Source organism: Octopus sinensis, linkage group LG6 (genome assembly GCF_006345805.1).
Source record: "Octopus sinensis linkage group LG6, ASM634580v1, whole genome shotgun sequence".
In the NCBI taxonomy this organism is placed as follows: domain Eukaryota; kingdom Metazoa; phylum Mollusca; class Cephalopoda; order Octopoda; family Octopodidae; genus Octopus; species Octopus sinensis.
This window is the reverse complement of record NC_043002.1, coordinates 7,610,748-7,618,247: the sequence shown is the minus strand read 5'-3', so window position 1 is coordinate 7,618,247 and position 7,500 is coordinate 7,610,748. Positions and strand designations below refer to the sequence as shown.

The window sequence follows — 7,500 nt, the reverse complement described above, 5'->3', positions numbered from 1 at the left end:
AAACGCAGATGACTATTCTCGTCCCAAACAGTAAACTTTTACGATTAGAAATATTTTCTTGCTAAAGTGACTCGAAAATATGCTGATCTCTGTGAGCTTGTTTGGTAAGATTGATTTACACACCTGACCGAATACTGTAACTGAATAGCTAGTGTAGTGGATCGACACTAAATGATAACTACTACCTCGCCATTCCACACCACTTCGTCTCACCTACTTGTTTAAATATATCTCCAACCAAGGTAACGTTTATTGTTGCCTCCCTTTGGACGTAAACGAAGAGAACATTTGAGCTACGATTGTTACAAAATGGATAATTATATAAATATATGAATATATGTCAGTACACATACATACACATATATATACGCCGTATAGCGTATAGAACAATGTGTGTATACATGTTTGCATAAATATATAACAAATGTATGTATTATGTATCTATCTATCTATCTATTTATCTATCTAAGGCGGCGAGCTGGCAGAATCGTTAGCGCGCCGGTCGAAATGCGTAGCCGTATTTCGTCTGCCGTTACGTTCTGAGTTCAAATTTCGCCGAGGTCGACTTTGCTTTTCACCCATTCGGGATCGATAAATAAAGTACCAGTTACGCACTGGGGTCGATGTAATCGCTTAATCCGTTTGTCTGTCCGTGTTTGTCCTCTCTGTGTTTAGCCCCTTGTGGGTAGTAAAGAAATAGGTATTTCGTCTGCCGCTACGTTCTGAGTTGAAATTCCGCCGAGGTCGACTTTGCCTTTCATCCTTTCAGGGTCGATTAAATAAGTACCAGTTACGCACTGGGGTCGATATAATCGACTTAATACCTAAGTCTGTCCTTGTTTGTCCTCTCTGTGTTTAGCCCCTTGTGGGCAATAAAGAAACCTATCTATCTATATATCTGGATGCGTTTGTGTGTATGTGAGAATATGTGTGTTTAGCAAATGTTACTGTTAATTCTTCTCTCTATTAATTAATTAAAATAATTAAGTGCGAGATGCATAATTATAATTTCGTGCACACATGTGCATTTGTCGTCGCGTAGTTTTTCCTTTCCTTTTCTGTTTTTTCTCAATACAATCTGTAAAGCCGCAAACGGTATCAGTTTCTGACTTGCCTTGATTTACATAGTTTCACAAATCGCTTTTAATTTGCATTTTTATTATTTACAACAACAACAACAACAACAACAGCAATAATAATAATGATAATAATAATATTAAGAATAATAATAATAATAAAAGACCTGGAAATGGAGGTAACCAGAATGTGGAATCTAAAAACAAACAATTCCTATCATAGTAGGTGCATTAGGCATGATAAAAAAATATTCAGACAAATACATAGCAAAAACACCAGGACTTACAAACACATATAACATACAGAAAATTGCACTACTAGGCACTGCACACATCCTACGCAGAACACTTTCCATACAATAACCATCAGAGCATCACAACAAATCACAGCACATACCCAAGGCACACAGAGCTGCGCTCGGTAGTGAAGTGAAAGCACGCTATAAAATATAAAACTACTGAATAATAATAATAATAATAATAATAATAATAATGATAATCATTAATTCGTTTATTGGTCACAAGGGCTAACAAAAATCAGTTTAAATATAAAGGGATAAAACACAGGACGAAAGTTACAAAGGGTTTTGTCCGTTTGAAAAAAAGTCCGTGTACAAAAGCAGGATAACAACGAAATATAAGTAACAATTAAAACTCTCAATAGGGGGAGGCGCTTCGAAATGTTACTCATGGAAAAACCCATAAAAGCCACGGGAGCCTGGTCAAAAGGGGAGTAGAGAATAATAATAGTAAGATGGGCTACAACAAATATTCTGCTCAGTACCACAGATTTGCTTGTTAGTTGTTTGACCTTAACCAGTTGAGCATGTCCCTTAGTGGCTGACGATATGTGCATCTCTGACCACGAGCAGAAGTAGTGGGTGAGCATCATAGCCATGTGTTGAGAGGGATTCTTTGGAGTTTGAATAATTCACCTTTGGAAACATGGGTGTTTCGTTCAACATACTTAGACGACCCTTATTCAGGGACCTTTTGAGCGGGATGGGCTACTCGGCCAGAAGAAAATTCTAACTGGGCCCCACCTGCTAGGTCATGCGCTGTTAATCTCGATATGAGATCACCATGTTGCGCACATATGGTTGTGATGCATGTGCCTGGTGTACCCGTATCAGATGGGTAGTCATGATGAGTATACTGGGCTTCGTATATTTCACCCCAGTGTCACTTTGATGGCATGCACAGCTCAATAATAATAATAATAATAATAATAATAATAATAATAATAATAATAATAATAATAATAATAATAATAATAATAATAATAATAATACAATAACAACAACAATAATAATAAGGCGAGATGGCAGAATCGTTAGCACGCCGGACAAAATAACGACATTCCATATGTCTTTACCTTCTGAGTTCAAATTCTGCCGAGGTCGGCTTTCACTTTTCATCCTTTCAGGGTCGATTAAATACGTACAAAGTGAGAAATGGGGTTGATGTAATCAACTAGCCCATTCCCATAAAATTCCAGGCCTTGTGCCTGTAGAAGAAAGCATTATTTGTAAAATAAAAGGCGCAAATTTGCAGAATTGTTATGACTCCGGACAAAATGCTTTGCGGCATGTCTTCCGGCTTTACGTTCTGTGTTCATGTGCTATCAAGGTCGACTTTGCCTTTCATCCTCTCGGAGTAGATAGAATAAGTACCAGTAGAGCACTGGGGTCAACGATATCGGCTTCCCCTTCCCCTTCTGCCAAAATTTGAAATCATTGTTTGCAAAATGATAAAGTTCGGTGAGGTGGAAGAATCGACAGCACGCTGCACACAATGTATTGCGGCATTTCGTCTGTCGCTACGTTCGGAGTTCAAATTCCGCTGAGGTCGACTTTGCCTTTCAACCTTTTGGAGTTAATGAAATAAGTACCAACTGAGCACTGGAGTCGAAGTAATCAACTAGCCGCCTCCTCCAAAATTTCAGGCCCTGTGCCTATAATAGAAAGGGTTATTTGCATAATAATATATTAATGTTTTGGCCACGAGACAATGCAAGATACGGGTGGGAAGTGACTGTGTACATGCAATAATCGAAATCGAGATCAACTTCCAGCTTCGTCATGTTTGAAATTCACCGATCGAACAACGTACCAAATCTTTCATTCTTGTTAGGGATATCCCAATTTTATGGAGTTCACTGCTCTAAGAATTACGTCTACAAATAAGCTCACATATCTGGGACGGTACAACCACTAGGCACTGGTATATTCTGGACCGCATTCCTAACTAAAACCTCCTCGCCCAAGTAAATGCTTTTATTCCCTGTTTCAACACTTGTTAAACATTTTGATATTACTAGGTAGTGTTTTTTGTCTGTCTTTTGTAGAGGACATAGGAATTTGTGAGGAAAACAATTGGGGGGGGGGGAGTTATTTTTGAGAACCGTTCACCACTCGTTTTGTGCGTTCGTGCATCCGTAGATTTCTACCACACGCTCGCGCGCAAACACACACATATATGTGTAATTAAAAAAGTTCAAACGGCAAATTTATTCCATTCAACATCATGTTTATTATAGAGATTATGTAACAAATTATATACTTTACACTTGTATATTCAACAGTGTGTGCATTTTTGCTGCTGGTGTCTTCTGCCTTTCTTTTAGAAACTTTTACCTGGGAATTTATTTAAAGTGAAAAAAAATTCTTATGCAACAGATAAGTCGTCTTAATAACATATTTCTATGTACTAGAGCTTTAGCTGTTACTTTAAGCATAACGAGTTTTCTGATGAGGCTTCATTTTCCTTATTTGCTGTTTGTTGCTTCAGTAGAAATCTACGGATGCACAAACGCACAAATCGAAACAAATAAGGACGACTTGTTCCGAAACATCCCCGAGTGGGGAGCAGTTTTCAAAAATAACCCCCAATTGTCCCCCCCCCAAAAAAAATTCCCATGTCCTCGGAATCTACGTAGTCCTCGGTATATTTGTTGAGAATTTCGTGAAAAGATATGCCTTTTCTTGAAAGTTAAGACGAATTGAAGTGGACACGGGTGAATTTTCCGAAATACCCCAATTCACCCGTCCTAAGATTCTAACCCTACCCCATGAGTTTGTCTATTCGGAATTTACATGATATAACACATATTCGTAGAAAATTTCATTAAAAATATCCATTTTTCTGAAAGTTATCATCATCCAAAGTCGGGGGCGCAGAAATCTGTAGTTATGCCTTGACTGCAAGTTTTATGCCGGAGTGTTTTTTTTTTAGAAGATTTATCTTCCCCACGGCTTTGTCAAAAAATAATGGAAACATCCTCTACCCTTGGGAAATCTGTTTAACGTATAGATGGGAGCCAGGCAGGTACTTCCGTCCCGGATCAGAATAGAATTGGGAGTTAATGGCAGTTAAGGTATGCACAGATAGATAGGAAGAGTAGTTTCATGAGTTTGCTAAGGAGTCCAGCATAAGGAAGGAATGGTCTGTCACAATTTGTGCACAGAAAAAGGTTGTTGGGATTCGTTTTCTTCTTGATTGTAGCGTTTTTTTTAAAATGTTTTTGAGTCATCCTGGTCTCTTGGTCTCTTCTGAAGTTTACACTCCACACATATATATACATACATACATACACACATACATACATACATACATACACACATATACACATATATACATACATACATATACACATACATACATACATACATACACACGTGCACACCCATACATACATATATACAAGCATACGTACATACATACATACATACATATACACATACATTCATACATACATACATACATATACACATACATACATACATACATATACACATATATACATACATACATACACATACATACATACATACACACGTGCACACCCATACATACATATATACAAGCATACGTACATACATACATACATACATACATACATACATGTACACGTACACACATACATACACACATACATACATACATACATACATACATACATACATACATACATACATACATACATACATACATACATACACACATACAGTGCGTTTATCGGCGATTGTCGGCCGAATGAAATTGTTGCGTCGAACAAAAAGTACCTTGGAGTATTTAATTCCTCCTGCACAAGTATCTGTTTACTTCATAATGGACCTGGCCCTTCTTCCACACCCTCGTCTCTTCGTCGTCGATATCACCATCGCTGTCGTCATAATTATAGTCATCACCGTTCCATCTTTGTAAACGTTGTCAGCCTCCTCCCCCGTCGTCGCCATCGCCGTCATAGCCGTCGTCAGCGTCACCTACATCATTTTTTTCTTTTGTATTTTATAACATTTTATACGACCATTCTTTGAGTATTCTTTCTTTTCCCTTTTTTATTTGTCGTTTTTATACATACGTCTAAAGTCTCTTTTAATCTCCATTGAATAGCAAAAGTAAATAAAGAAATATTTATATAAAACTGTGAAGAAAGAACGAAATTCAAAAGCAAAAGGCACTTCTCTCACTCGTCCCTTCACTCCCTCCACCTCCTCCTCCTCCAGTCCCCTTAAATAAGCAGATCGAATATCTTGTGAAAACGTCTCACTTTCTGTGTTTGTAAAAGAAGCCGAGCTCTGGACATGTTGACATAAGTAGTTAAGGACCGATCAAGGAGCAAAGCCGTGTTCCTTTACTCTCTGTCTCTCTTGGAAAATAATCCAGTAATCAGATTAGCGGAATAATAACAATAACAATGCTACTTATAACAAATAACAATAATAATAATAATAATAATAATAATAATAATAATAATAATAATAATAATAGTAATAATAATAATGATGATGATAATAATAATAATCATAATAATAATAGTAATAATAATAATGATGATGATAATAATAATAATAATGATGAGGATAATAATAATAATGATAATAATAATAATAATAATATAATAATAATAATAATAATAATAATAATAATAATAATAATTGGCTGATAGGTGGGAGGAGAAACCTCTGCTCGGCAAATATGTGACCCGCAGCAAACAAGCTGATGTTGACCAGAAGCAAACCCATCAGTGGCTGCGGAGCTCAGGGCTAAAAGCAGAGAGCGAAGGTTTCATCCTGGCTGCTCAAGACCAAAGCCTATCAACCCGGAACTACCAGGCCAATGTGATGAAAAATGGAGCAGACCCAAAATGCCGATTCTGCAACGACATGATTGAAACAGTGGACCACCTAATCTCTGGATGTAAAGTCTTAGCACCAGTGGAGTATAAATTAAGACATGACAGAGTTGGCCAATATCTCCACTGGCTAATAAGTCGGCATTACAATATCAAAACTGCCGACAAGTGGTATAATCACCACCCTGAGGCTGTAACTGAAGGAGAAAATGTAACCATTCTGTGGGACTTTCCAGTACATACAGACCGAACCATCAAGGCCAATAAACCAGATATTGTTGTGAAAGACAAAACAATAAAGTTGCTTATTGATCGACATGAGCATCCCCTGTGATCATAATATCTCAGCGAAAGAGTTTGACAAGCTCAGAAAATATAAAGACCTGCTCATTGAAATTGAGAAAATGTGGCATCTCAAGGCGGTTACAATACCAGTGATCGTAGGAGCACTAGGAATGATCAAGAAGGGACCGAAAATTATATGAGAATGATCCCTGGCTTACCATCCCTGCAAGAAGTGCAAAAGATTGTCTTAACTGGTACATCACACGTATTGAGAAGAGCATTGTCGATGTGAGAACTGTTGCTGCTTATGCATTTTAATTTAACTTAAAAAAAAAAAAAAAAATTAACGAACTACTGAGTTTGGTTTAATGGCCTACCAATATACACTATGAGTTTCTTTGCCCTAGGAGTCGGGAAGACACTCGGCAAGAAATGGAAGAAAATTTGAAAGAAGAAAAAAAAAAAAAAAATAATAATAATAATAATAATAATAATAATGATGATAATAATAATAATAATGATGATGATGATGATGATGATGATGATAATCCTTTCTACTATAGGCACAAGGCCTGGAATTTCTGAATAATAAGACCAATAAAAACAAGAATAACGACAATAGTTTAATATAATAGTACAAGCGATTAATCCGTTGTTATAGCTATTGGAAGGTAAGTAGTCTCCTCGTAGCAGTAGTCGTGACGAACGTAGGGATAAGAATAGCAAGGGGGGTGATCTACGTGACGGGGGTGGCTTAAATATTAGTCTTCCACAAGGCTCCCTTTTCCCCCTCTCGAACTCAATGTGAAGTAGTCTATAGAGTAAGATTTAACCACTTCAGTGTTTGCCTGATTTGAATGTATATTTGTGCATCTTTTGTTTGTTTGTTGATATTTTTTGCTTTTTTATTCATCCATTTTTAATTTGTTATTATTATTATTATTATTATTATTATTATTATTGTTATTAAGGTGTTCATAGCTTCACAGGTGTTTACCATAA

At 36.8% G+C, this 7,500-nt stretch overlaps 1 protein-coding gene and 1 long non-coding RNA gene across 6 annotated transcripts in view; both read left to right on the top strand.

Moving 5' to 3' along the window:
* Window positions 1-7,500, top strand: part of LOC115213424 (paired box protein Pax-5-like) — a 548,017-nt gene that overhangs the window by 113,551 nt on the left and 426,966 nt on the right. The window lies entirely within an intron of this gene.
* The window catches only part of LOC118763810, a 4,093-nt gene continuing 1,749 nt past the window's right edge, over window positions 5,157-7,500 (top strand). Inside the window, exon 1 of the long non-coding RNA XR_004999558.1 lies at window positions 5,157-5,168. This is a non-coding gene — a long non-coding RNA (uncharacterized LOC118763810). The remainder of the gene's footprint in view (window positions 5,169-7,500) is intronic.